This window comes from Arachis ipaensis, chromosome B9 (assembly GCF_059453495.1).
Source record: "Arachis ipaensis isolate K30076 ecotype BB chromosome B9, ASM5945349v1, whole genome shotgun sequence".
Lineage (NCBI taxonomy): Eukaryota > Viridiplantae > Streptophyta > Magnoliopsida > Fabales > Fabaceae > Arachis > Arachis ipaensis.
The window spans coordinates 90239081-90253328 of record NC_142444.1 but is presented as its reverse complement, the minus strand read 5'-3'; the positions used below and the strand labels follow the sequence as shown (position 1 = coordinate 90253328).

General features: G+C 36.8%; 1 non-coding gene across 1 annotated transcript; it reads right to left on the bottom strand.

Annotated features, from left to right (window-relative positions):
- Positions 1 to 13919: 13919 nt before the first annotated feature.
- On the bottom strand, positions 13920 to 14027 carry LOC148545422 (small nucleolar RNA R71). Its single transcript, XR_015900524.1, has one exon. It is a non-coding gene; the product is annotated as a small nucleolar RNA R71 (small nucleolar RNA).
- Positions 14028 to 14248: the final 221 nt, after the last annotated feature.

Here is a 14248-nt window from a genome sequence, read left to right as displayed (position 1 = left end):
TTCGTGCATGGAGGGCTTAGAGTTCTCTGATCTGAATGAGCTAGTGCAATTCAAAGAAGGGGAAAGCTATAGTTTGGAAGAGTAAATGGTGTATTGCAATTGTAACTTAGTAATTTCGAACGGAGCTTTCTAAAAATTTTTTTCTTTGGGGAACCTTTTGGGCACACTTCAATTGGAGGAAATGGCCATGCTTTAAAAGCGTGCCTGTTTTTCTCTATGGCTACGCTTTTTGAGCGTAGAAAAAAAAGCATGGCCAAATCTTGAATCAATTGCCACCCTCATAAAAGCGTGGCCATTGACCCTTTTCGCTACGCTTTTAAAGCTTAGCAAGGAAAAACGTGGCCAAATCTCTATTCAGTCACTACCCTCATAAAAGCGTGGCCATTGACTACTTTTGGCCACGCTTTTAAAGCGTAGCAAGAAAAAAGTGTGGCCATATACCTTTTTTCTTGTAGTGAAATCCCCTAAAATCAACACAAGATAAACCACAAAATTGGAGTTTATCAAACCTCCGCACACTTTAATAAGCATGTCCTCATGCTAAACCAAGAAAGACAAGAAAATGGGTATGAACATTTATTCAATGCAAATAAACTATATGCACCTACCTATATAAATCCAACTAAATACAAGATGCTTCTACCTACTTGGTTAAAAGTAAATCAATCTCCAAGAGCATATATGAACAAGTAGGGCTAAGATCATATAACCATTCATGAATCCCACCAATTCAAATGTAAAAATTGAAGTTCAAATAGACTTGCAAGAAGAAAGCTCATGAAAGCCAGGAACAAGGAATTGAGCATCAAACCCTCACCGGAAGTGTATCCGCTCTAGTCGTTCAAGTGTATATGGTTGATTCACTCAATTCTCTTCAAATCATGCTTTCTAAGATTTATTTTTCATCTAACAATCAACAATTATTCAATGCATGCATACATTTATCATGAGGACTTATTCATAGGTTGTAATGGGGCTAGGCTAAAGGTAGGGATGCATATGGTTAAGTGAGCTTGAAATTGGCATCTTTGATTAACCTAAGCTCTCATCAAACACATATAACAACCTACAACAATTATAATACACCACATAACTACCCATTTATTCCCACTTTTCTCACATACTCATGCATTCTCTTTAATTCACATTCCATATGCATTGTTATTATTACTTTGCTTTGGGGCATATTTGTCCCCTTTTTATTGCTTTTCTTTTTTTCTCTTTTTTTTTTCTTTTGTATATTTTTTTTCTTTTTTATTTTTTCTTTATCATTTTTTTCTTTAAAGTATATACAAACATATTAATGCATATGGTTTTAGGTATTTATGTACCCAATTCCTAAAATCTTCAATAAAAATATAAAAACACACTTTTACCTCAACCAATGTTCCCAAGTTCCCTATACCCAAATGGTACACACCCTCTCTAGCCTAAGCTAATCAAAGATCCAAATTAAGGGACATTTATTTTTCACTTAGGGGTAGTGATGTGCTAAAATTAAGAACAAAAGGGATTAAATAGGGTCAAAATTGGCTAACAATGGTTGATGAAAGGTAGGCCATTTGGGTAAGTAAGCTAAATGAAACGATGGCCTCAATCATATAAATGCATGTATACATGGAATAATGGACATAAAGAATCAAACAAATCAAGGATTACAATCATAGAAAGAGAATAATACACACAAGAATGGAAATAAGTGGTTATATGATGTAACCAAACGATAAGGCTCAAAACTCACATACTTATGTGTTCTTAGCTCAAAAATCATGTTCCAAAGTAAATTCTTCAAGCAAGTTCAACACAAATTTTTTTTTTCAAATTGGTAGGGTGCCTTAAAACAGTTTTCTTGGAAGGGAAATCATCACCTCAACTAAGTAGTCCTATCATAAAAAGAAGTGGTAAAAATATGTACAAATTCTAACTAACATGCAACCTATCATGCAATGCAACAACTAACTAACAAAGAAAATTAAGAATTGGTATTGGAAAAGGAAATTGTTACCCATGGAGGTTTGTCCTCGACCTCCCCACTGATACGTAAAAATTTAATTTCACGTATAACTACCGGCAAGTATATCGGGTCGTATCAAGTAATAAAACTCAGTTAGAGTCAGGTCGATCCCACGAGGATTAAAGGATTAAGCAATCAATAGTTAGTTGATTATCCTAGTTAGACGGTTCATATTGGAGCGATAAATAAACAAGGAATGTAAATGGCTAGAAATTGAAAGAAATCAATATAGTGCAAGGAAAGTAAATGACATGAATATAAAGTGCTGGAAAGTAAAAGTGCAAGAAAGTAAAGAACATAAAAGAAAGTGCAGGAAAATAAAGTACTGGAAAGTAAAAGTACAAGGAAATAAATTGCTAGAAAGTAAAATACTAAAAAGTAAATGATAGAAAGTAAAGGTGGCAAACATAAGGGATTGGAGATGTTGATTTATCTTGAATCAATGGGTCTCATTCGTTCTCAATCATGTAAGATAGATCCATGGCAGACTGAGTAATTAAACCCCAATCTCTTGGTGATTTAATTTCTCTTCACATAATCAATCGCCAACCGCTTGATTTAATTGCTCATGAGAAGAGGTGAAGTTCAATTTCTAATCCAAAAGCCACACAACCCTCAAGACCTCCACTCAAAGAGGTTACATCTCACATACCAGCTAAGAGTGTATTGATCAGGAAGATTATGAGACAAGAGCCTCAAACTGAATTCCATGATCCCACTCTCGAGGCTCACATGAAATTCTAATAGACTCAATCCCTCTCTCAATGGTGATTGAATCTTTGAAGCACAAAAACCCTTTCTTAGATAAACAAATATGATTTCTAATCTCATACTACATAAATCCAAAGACCCCAATAGTAGAGGGGTTATATGTCACGTACTAACTCTAAATCAAGAATCAACTTCATTATGCCAAGAGAGCTTAAACTGAATCCTATAATCCCTCCCTAGAGGTTCACATTAGGATTCTAATATATCCAAGGATCTTTGAAGAACAAAACTCTCTTGCAAGGATTCTAACAGATATCCAAGTATGAACATAGAATGAAGAAGAGAAGGAGAAATAAACATCAATTCAATCAAAATTGAAACAGAGCTCCTTTCCCAAATGCGGAGGGAATTTAAGTGGTCATTGCTCTCAAACAAAAACTAAATTGCATGAAAGTAACAATGAAGATCAAGGATTCAAAACATAAAATGACAATTCAAGATTCATAACTGAAAATTACAAACTAAAAACTAAACTACTACTAAGAAAGAAAAGAAGAGAAAAGGGAGAAGAGTGTGTGAGGGGAGGGGTCCGAAGACCCACTCCCCTTGGAGTCCCAATTCTCAAAATTCCAAATTGGTATTCACTCTCTCCCCCTCTGTCCCGAATCTAGCCTTTTTAATTCTATGAAACTAAGGCCTTTATATAGGCTTTCCTAAATTACAAATTGAAATGAAATTGAAAACAAATTACAATCAAATGAAAATTAACTATTCTAGATGATTCATGTGGCCTTCATTGAGTGATATGAGTGGGCTTGCTTGCTTCTAGTTTAAATGGGCTTGGAATGAGATTAATTGAACTAGAATTCTGCTCCCAGGATAACGTAGTGCTTTTGAGGAGAGTGGAGCGCTGTTGCACCAACGTGTACGCGTCACCCACGCGTGCGCATCGTTCAGCTTTTTGTCACTTGTGATGCGTACACTTCGCCTTTGGCGCTCTTGAGAAAAGCGTAGCGTTCACGCCAAGAGCGCTTTTCCACGCGTACGTGTGGCCCTTCAATATTGCCACTTTCATGCGTAAGCGTTTTCCACACATACGCATCACTCTTCAAAATATATTTTCACGCGTACGCGTCCCATACGCATACGTGTCGCGAGCTAATTTTTCCCACTTCTTATCGCAAGCGCTCTTGGTGAAGAACGGAGCTTCTCCTCTGCGTATGCACCAAACACAGAGTGTTCTTTGAGAAAAATAGAGCGCCAAGCTTCCATGATTTAATCATGGGCTATGCTTTTAAAAGCATGGCCTAAGGTTCCAAAAACTTGCTCCAAGTTCAAAGTGTATCAAAAAATTCTTCTTTTCTTCTTTTGAGCTTAATTTGTGCTTTTTGCTTTTTTTTCTCTATCGTTTTCTATAAAATAGATCAAAATCAAAGAGATGAAAGTAATATATGATTTAAGCATAAAAACACTTAATAATTAAGCACGATTAATTAACTTTTAATGTGAAAAAGCATAGAAAAACCTAACATGATGCGCAGTCATCACCCACACTTAGAAATTTGCACCGTCCTCGGTGAATGCAAAGAAGAGCAAGGTGGATGGGTTGCTACAACTGATGACATCCTTTAAAAGATTGTGCCGATGAACTTGTTTGTTGCCCCTATTTAGAAGCTTTTCCTTTCCCTTTTGGTGGCCAACCTAAAAGGAGAGAAAAAGAAAGAAAATTAAGCCCAAAATAAAGATATCAAAGCAAATAGAACATAGGCGGGGGCTAATGCCAAATAAGAGTAGGGTTCTCAACTACATGGTAGCTACAACATGTAAGTGAGAGAGCAATGTATGCGAATGGCATATCAACTACTACTTGATGCAAGAGCGAAATCAAAGCAAAAGTAAATGGCATGAAAAGAACACTCAGAAGCATCAAGTTCAAGCAAGAATTGACACAAATAAGATTAGTGATAAGTATGAGAGCATTTGGTCCCATCCTAACTCGATGATAATGACGTACAAAAACAAGGAATAATGAGTTAGGAAGGACTAAAGCACTAATCTTGTGTGTGGAACAAATATTACAATTAATGCTAAATAAGTCACGAAGCACCAAAATAATGCGAGAAATTCTCAACAATTGAGTATGAGAATTCAACACCAATGTTGAAATAAGAAACTTAGCAAAGAAAATAAGAACAAGGTATAAAAAAATAAAAATGCAATGAATGAAAATAAGGAAATGCAACACACAAAAGAAAATGAAAAATGAGAAAAAAATGAGAAGTGAAAACTTAAAAAGAGGGAAAAGAAGAAATAAAAAGAAGAAATAAGAAAGAAATGATGAAAAAGGTGAGAAGAAAATAGAAGAGAAGAAAGGGAAGAAAAGAAATAGAAGAAGGGAAGCGAGAAGAAGAAGAAAGAAAGAAGGAGAGAAGAGAGAAGAAGAAGGAACAATAACAGGGCAGCTAAGGTGCGAAGGTCACGCGCATGCATGAATGATGCGCGTGCGCGAAATGCAGAAAGTGGAAGTGACATGTAAGCATCGACCACGCGTACGCATGAGATGTAGAAAAGAGAGGTGATGCGGACGTGTCATTTACGCGTACGCATGGGCGTCAATCATGCTCTCAGCACAAACGCAGCACCACTCTAGCGCAACTCTCTAGTTTTTGTACCAGGAGTCCCAACATTAGCCTTTCGACGCGTACGCGTCGCTCACGCTCACACGTGGGTGTGCGACAAAGACCAGTGACACATACACGTCGCCCACGCTTAGGCGTGGATGCCCTCTTTTTTTTTTTAAAGCATAAAGCAGAAACAGGGCACTCTCCTAACCTACATACATTCTAAAGCACCCAAAATTCAAATTTAACAAAAATCTTTTTAGTTTTTTTTTTTTGAAAAATTTTAAAAGACGAACAACCAAAACTTGCACTTCAAGCAAAATGCAATTCAAAACAACTATTCTAATCAAACATGAATTCAAAAAGAAACCTATCAATCAAACCAATATGTACAAGGGTATAGAAGATAAGAAAAACTACCTATAATGGCAACTTGGTGCGCGCGTACGCAAAACCCACACTATTTCGTACAGCAGCAGTACCAGCAAGTCCACTGGGTCGTCCAAGTAATACCTGAGCGAGTCAGGGTCGATCCCATGAGGATTATGGCTTGAAGCAAGCTATTGTTTTCCTGCAGGTCTTAGTCAGGCAGAATCATAAGAAGTTAACTATTAGGAATTATATGCTAGGAATAGAGTTGAGAGTCGGAGTTGCTTTGTCTTTCTGAAGTCACTCTGGTACTACTGTATTCTTTGCTTGTGAATGATCTTCTTCTATGGCAAGCCATAAGTAATAAAAGCCATTGCCGTGGTCATTGATCTCCTTTACTACAGACTGAACATGGCCGTGGCCTTTGGCCGTGGTTACTCAATTTGACGAAGGGTGAAGCGCATAGCAGTCCATTCTCTTGGCGATCCTACTCAAAATGCCACAGACAAGGTCGAATCTTTCGGATCAGAGAACACTGCTTCTTGATTCTAGCCTATACGACGGAGACCCTAATCTCCCTGGAAATCGGCTAAACTGGTGTCTCAAGAAGTCCCCGACGAAATCGTGGATTGACCGTCTGAGAGATATATAAACATAGCTGTTGGCTCGTGCTTTTCTTCCAGGTACTCATACGAACCCAAGTAGACGCGGGTGTTTGTTAGGCACGTTCGTCTTAATGTGATGAAAAAAGCTAATTTGTCAGATCATCCTGCTCACCACGATGAAGATCGGAATATACGTCTTAGAGATAGATTAAACACAGATCAAATAAGAAATAGAAATACTTTTATTAATTCATAGGACTCAGCAGGGCTCCTCCCCTCAACCTAGGAGGTTTAGAAACTCATACTGAAGTAAAAACAATGGTAAAATAAAAATATGGTAGACCTCCCTCCTCGGGAGGTGTAAAAGGTTCTAAAGTCTCCCCTCTCCTCGTTGAATAACATGAATATAATCCCTTAAATACTAAACAAATGACTAGTAAGGGTAAAACAGTCTACTTAGTGCTAAAATCCACTTTTATGGCCCACTTGGTGAGTGCTTGGGCTGAGCTTTGATGAGATCCACGTGCTATGAGTTCTCTGGGATGTGGAACACCAGCTAGGGGGTCCACTATGGGCCTTTGGATGTTGGGCTCTGCTCTTTGGGCGCTGGACGTCTGGAAGGGGGCAGGTAGTTGGCATTGGACGCCAGTTTTGGGCCTTCTAATCCGAAGCAATGTATGGACGATTATATCTTGCTGGAAAGCTCTGAAAGTCAGCTTTCCAAAGACGTTGAGAGTGCTCCATTTGGATTTTGGTAGCTCCAGAAAAGCTCTAACAAATGCAAGCAGGTCAGATTTGGACAGCATCTGCAGTGCTTTTTTTGTCTCTGAATCTGACTTCTACTCCAGCTCCTCAATTTCAGCCAGAAAATACCTAAAATTGTCCAAAAACACAAAAACTCATATTAGAATCCAAAAATGTGATTTTAACACTAAAACCTATAAAAATTTAATAAAAACTAAACAAAAACTACCAAAAACTATATGAAAATGATGTCAAAAAGCGTATAAAATATCTGCTCATCACAACACCAAACTTAAACCGTTGCTTGTCCCCAAGCAACTAAAAACACAGTAGGATAAAAGGAAAATTAAGATACAATAAATTTCTAAGTTTCAAATGAAGCTTAGTTAAAATTAGATGAGCAGGACATAGTAGCTTTTTTCTTTTGAATAGTTTTGGCATCTCACTATCCATTGAAACTCAGAATGTTAGCATCTTTAGGAACTTAGAATCCAGATGATATTATTGACTCTCCTAGTTAAGCTTATTTGGATTCTTGAACACTGATGCAAGAACTATTGTCGGTCTAGAATTTCTATTAATAAGAATTCATCAATGATTAACAAGAATTCATCCTATTTAGTCATCTCCAACATGAAAGAAAGTACAATGTTAACTTCACACGAGAGAACGTCAAATAAGACTAATTAATCATCAAATCACAATAATTAACAAGAGTTTATCTTATTTTTTCATCTCCAACATGGATGAAGGTATAATATTATCTTCACATAAGAGAAAGTCAAATAAGACAAGTTAATCTCAATCCAAAAGTCCTAACTAACTTACTAATTAAATTAGCAAAAGATTAGTATCAATGGAAACAATATTAACTAATAACTCTAGATCACTAACATAAGTTAGGTATTAATGACTCAAGATTGCCTAATTCCTTCTTCCAAGCCAAGAATGCTCAAAAACTCTACTCTAACATCCAACTAAGCATTTTGTCAAACACTTGGAAGGCATAAAGGGAAAGCATAATAAATTGCAAGGAAATGTAAATTTACAATCACCCAATTGCAAGGAAACAATAACAACAACTCAATTAACAATAGGAGAACATCAAATATGAAATTGCATTAAATGAAAGCCAAATCCAACAAGGTGCTCATTAATGAGATCTACTACTATCCAATACACGAAATTAACAACAACTAAGGAAAGCACATTGAGTATGAAATACCTCAGAATTTCATTAAAGAGAATGGAAATTAACAAGAGTTCAAGACATAAAAATAACCAAAATGAGAAATTAACATGAGAAAAGAGAAGAATTAAGATAATACAACAAGGAATTGTAAAGAAGACAAGATGAAAACAAGGAATTAAACCTAGATCTAAGAGAATTTTACCTAATCCTAACCTAATTCTAGAGAGAAGAGGGAGCTTCTCTCTCTATAAACTAACTACATGCTTCTTAGTCTACAACTAATTGCTCCACCCTTTGTCCAAGCTTGAATTCTGCATGAAATAGCCTCAGAAACGAGTTGGATTTAGGCCTGGGCAACTCAAAAATTGCCCCAGTGAATTAACTTTAATGGGGTCACGTGCGAGCTATGACGCGTATGCATGGGTCACGTGCGAGCTATGACGCGTATGCATGGGTCACGCATACGCGTCGTCTGGAGTTTTCCTTCTCACACATACGCGTCGCCTGGCGACCTCATATTCACGCGTGCGCGTCATGCCACGCACTCCAAATCCTTGATTTTCCATGAATTCTACACTTTGCATGCTTTTCTCTTCACTTCTTTGATCTATTCCTAGCCTTCTCAACCTGAATTCACTAACAAACACATCAAGGCATCTAGTGGAATCAAAGGTGAATTAAAATTACCAATTTAATGGCCTAAAAAGCATGTTTTCACACTTAAGCACAAATTTAGGGAGAATTACAAAACCATGCTATTTCATTGAATAAATGTGAGAAAAGGTGATAAAATCCCCTAAATTAAGCACAAGATAAACCACAAAATTGGGGTTCATCAAACATAGCTTTCTGAGTCTTGGCCGTGACCCTAAGCACTTTTTTTCCAGTATTACCACCGGATACATTCATGCCACAGACACTTTAACTGGGTGAACATTTTCAGATTGTGACTCAACTTTGCTAGAGTCTCCAGATAGAGATGTCCAGAGTTCTTAAGCACACTCTTTTTGCTTTGGACCATAACTTTAACCGCTCAGTCTCAAGCTTTTCACTTGACACCTTCACGCCACAAGCATATGGTTAGGGACAGCTTGGTTTAGCTGCTTAGGCCAGGATTTTATTTCTTTGGACCCTCCTATCCACTGATGCTCAAAGCCTTGGGTCCTTTTACCCTTGCCTTTTGGTTTAAAAGGTTACTGGATTTTTCAATCTGCCCTCCTTTTCCTGGATTTTTGGGCAGTAATGGATTTTTCTGCTTTATTATTTCTTTTCGCCATTTTTTTCTTTCTTTTGCAGAACGCCCTTTTTTTTTTTGCTTTTTTACTGTTTCTCTTGCTTCAAGAATCAATTTTTAGATTTTTCAGATTATCAATAATATTTTTTATTTTTCCTTATTCATTCAAGAGCCAACATTCTAAAATTACAACTTCAAATATGCACTGTTTAATCATACATTCAGAAAATAAAAGCAAATGACACCACATCAACTAATTAAACTAATCTTATTTTAAACTTGAAATTCATGCATCTCTCAATTTTTTTCAATAAAAATTTTTATTTAAGCAAGGTGAGAGATATATGGAACATTTTACAACTTAAAGACATCAATGCAAATGATCATGCAACTAGAGCAACAAAACAAAAAATAAAACAGACAGAAAATAGAAAAATAACACGAAAGGGGTGTAAAGAGAACGAATCCATCTGAATGATGGTGGCTAGTACTTGATGAGCGGATAATTTATACGCTTTTTGGCATTATTTTTAGTATGTTTTTAGTATATTTTAGTTAGTTTTTATTATATTTTTATTAGTTTTTAAATAAAAATCACTCTTCTGGACTTTACTATGAGTTTGTGTGTTTTTCTGTGATTTGAGGTATTTTCTGGCTGAAATTGAGGGACCTAAGCAAAAATCTGATTCAGAGGCTGAAAAAGGACTGCAGATGCTGTTGGATTCTGACCTCCCCACACTCAAAGTAAATTTTCTAGAGCTACAGAAGCCCAATTGGCGCGCTTTTAATTGCGTTGGAAAGTAGACATCCTGGGCTTTCCAGTAATATATAATAGTCCATACTTTGCCTGAGATTTGATGTCCCAAATAGGCGTTCCAAGTCAGCTCAAGAATTCTGGCGTTTAACTCCGAAACTGGCACAAAAGCTGGAGTTAAACGCCCAAACTGGCACAAAAGCTGGCGTTTAACTCCAAGAAAAGTCTCTAAATGAAAATGCTTCAATGTTCAGCCCAAGCACACACCAAGTGGGCCCGGAAGAAGATTTCTGCATTAATTACTGATTTCTGTAAACCCTAGGCTACTAGTTCTCTATAAATAGGACCTTTTGCTATTGTATTTTCATACTTGATATACTTTTGATCTTTGAGAGTCTTATGCACGTTTGGAGGCTGGCCTCACGGCCATGCCTAGACCTTGTTCTTATGTATTCTCAACGGTGGAGTTTCTACCCACCATAGATTAAGGTGTGGAGCTCTGCAGTTCTTCATGAATTAATACAAGTACTATTGTTTTTCTATTCAACTCAAGTCTATTTCTTCTCCAAGATATTCATTCGTTCTTCAACTTGATGAATGTGATGATCCGTGACACTCATCATCATTCTCACCTATGAACATGTACCTGACAACCACCTCTGTTCTACAAGCAATGGCTTGAATGCGTATCTCTTGGGTTTCTAATCTAAGATTGGAACCTTCGTGGTATAGGCTAGAATTATTGGCGGCCATTCCTGAGATCCGGAACGTCTAAACCTTGTCTGTGGTATTCTGAGTAGGATCTGGGAAGGGATGACTGTGACGAGCTTCAAACTCGCGATTGTGGGGCGTGTGACAGACGCAAAAGGATCAATGGATCCTATTCCGACATGATCGAGAACCGACAGCTGATTAGCCGATGTTGTGACAGAGCATCAGGACCATTTTCACTGAGAGGACGGGATGTAGCCATTGACAATGGTGATGTCCAACATAAAGCTTGCCATGGAAAGGAGTATGAATGATTGGAAGAAGGCAATAGGAAAGCATAGGTTCAAGGGAAACAAAGCATCTTCATACGCTTATCTGAAATCCACCAATGAATTACATAAGCATCTCTATCTTTATTTTATGTTTATTTTCATCACCTTAAACTCCATAACGATTTGAATCCGCCTGACTGAGATTTACAAGATGACCATAGCTTGCTTCAAGCCGACAATCTCCATTGGATCGACCCTTACTCACGTAAGGTTTATTACTTGGACGACCCAGTGCACTTGCTGGTTAGTTGTGCGGAATTGTGACAAAGTGTGATTCATGTTTGAGAGCACCAAGTTTTTGGCGCCATTGTTGATGATCGCAATTTCGCATACCAAATTTTTGGCGTCGTTTCCAGGGATTGTTCGAGTTTGGACAACTGACGGTTCATCTTGTTGCTTAGATTTGGTAATTTTACTTTTTATTTTCGAAAAAAAATATTTTTTCTATTTTGTTCTTCAGAGTTTTTAAGAATGAATTCTAGAGTTTCATGATGATCTGTTGAAGTCTGGCTGGCTGTGAAGCCATGTCTAATCTTATTGGACCGAGGTTTCAACTTATCATCACAAGAGCTTGTTGATTTCTATCAATTTTGCTGTTGTTAGCAATGATCTGCTAAAGCTTGGCTGGCCATTGGCCATGTCTAGTGTTTTGGACCGGAGCTTTCACTGAAAGCTTGGCTGGCTAGTAAGCCATGTCTAATTCCTGGACCGGAGTCTTAGACTAACATTGCAATGATTCCTGGAATTCTTATTAAAAATTTTGAATCCCTTCTATTTTCTTTTCCACTCAAGTTTCTAAAATCACAAAAAAAATTTATAAAACCATAAAAATAAAAAATATTTTATGTTTCTTGTTTGAGTCTAGTATCAATTTTTAAGTTTCGTGTCAATTGCATGTTTCTGTTCTTCTTGAATTTTTCGAATTCATGCATGTTCTTCATTAATCTTCAAGTTGTTCTTGATGATTTCATTGCTCTGATCTTTAAATTCTCTTGTTTTGTGTATTTTGTTGTTTCTCATATGCATTCTCAATTTGTTAGTGTCTCCTATATGAAAATTTTTAAGTTTGGTGTCCTGCATGCATTGTTTATTTGATCTTAGTTGCATTTTTATTGATTTCCATCATCAAAAATTCAAAATTATTTTTTAAAACTATGTCTTTTCAAGTCAATAATACAGAGAATTGAAGATTCAGAACATTCAGCAGAGGAATCAGACAGAAAAAGCTGGGCGTTCAAAACGCCCAGTGAAGAAGGAAAACTGGCGTCTAAACGCCAGCCAGGGCACCTGGCTGGGCGTTTAACGCCCAAAAAGGTAGAGTTTTGGGCGTTAAACGCCAGAATGGGCACCATTCTGGGCGTTTAATGCCAGGATGACACTAGAGGGAAGATTTTGTTTTTAATTCACATTTTTTTCAAGTTTTCATAATTTTTCAAAATCAAATCTTTTTCAAATCATATCGTTTCAATCATATCTCTTTCAAAATCAATTTCTTTCCATTTTATATTTATTTTTGCTATTTTCAAAAATCCTTGCTATAATTAAAGATTTACTTCAAAATTTTCAAGTTGTTACTTGCCTATTAAGAAAGGATCAAACTTTAAATTTTAAAGTCATATCTTTTAATTTCTTGATAGTCAAGTAATCAACTTTAATTTTAAAAACCTTCTTTTTCTAAATTGATTTTCAATCATATCTTCTCAATCATATCTTCTCAATCACATCTTTTTCAAAATTAATTTTTTTCAATCATATCTTTTTCTAATTTCAAAATCTTTTTCAAAAAAATCATTTTATTTCTTTCCCAATCTTAGTTTTCGAAAATCTCAATCAAATTTTCAAATTTCTTTTTAATTATTTCAAAATCTTTTTAAATTATTTTCGAAAATTCTTCCCCTCTTCTCACATCCTTCTATTTAAAGGACTAACACTCCTCCTCAAGGTACAATTCGAACTCCCTCCTTCTTTATATGTTCGAATTCTCTTCCATCTACCTCCTCCTTCCATTCTTCTTTTCCTCTGACACCTCAAGGAATCTCTATACTGTGACATAGAGGATTCCCTACTTTCTTGTTCTCTTCTCTTTCATATGAGCAGGAAGAAAAATAAAGGCATACTTGTTCAAGCTCATCCTGAACCTGAAAGGACCTTGAAGAGAAAGCTAAGAGAAGCTAAAGAACAATTCTCTTTAGAGGGCCTAACAGAACTCTTCAAAGAAGAAGAAACCATGGCAGCCGAAAACAACATCAATGCCAACAATGCAAGGAAGGTGCTTGGTGACTTTACTGCACCTACTCCTGATTTCTATGGGAGAAGCATCTCTATCCCTGCCATTGGAGCAAACAACTTTGAGCTTAAGCCTCAATTAGTTTCTCTAATGCAACAGAATTGCAAGTTTCATGGACTTCCATTGGAAGATCCTCATCAGTTCTTAGCTGAGTTTGTGCAAATCTGTGACACTGTCAAGACCAATGGGGTTGACCCTGAAGTCTACAGACTTATGCTCTTTCCTTTTGCTGTAAGAGACAGAGCTAGAACATGGTTGGATTCACAACCTAAAGAAAGCCTAAACTCTTGGGAAAAGCTAGTCAATGCCTTCTTGGCAAAGTTCTTTCCACCTCAAAAATTGAGCAAGCTTAGAGTGGAAGTCCAAATCTTCAGACAGAAGGAAGGTGAATCCCTCTATGAAGCTTGGGAAAGATACAAGCAATTGATCAGAAGGTGCCCTTCTGACATGCTTTCATAATGGAGCATCATAGGTATTTTCTATGATGGTCTGTCTGAACTATCCAAGATGTCATTGGATAGCTCTGCTGGAGGATCTCTTCATCTGAAGAAGACGCCTGCAGAAGCTCAGGAACTCATTGAAATGGTTGCAAATAACCAATTCATGTACACTTTTGAAAGGAATCCTGTGAATAATGGGACAAATCAGAAGAAAGGAGTTCTTGAGATTGATAC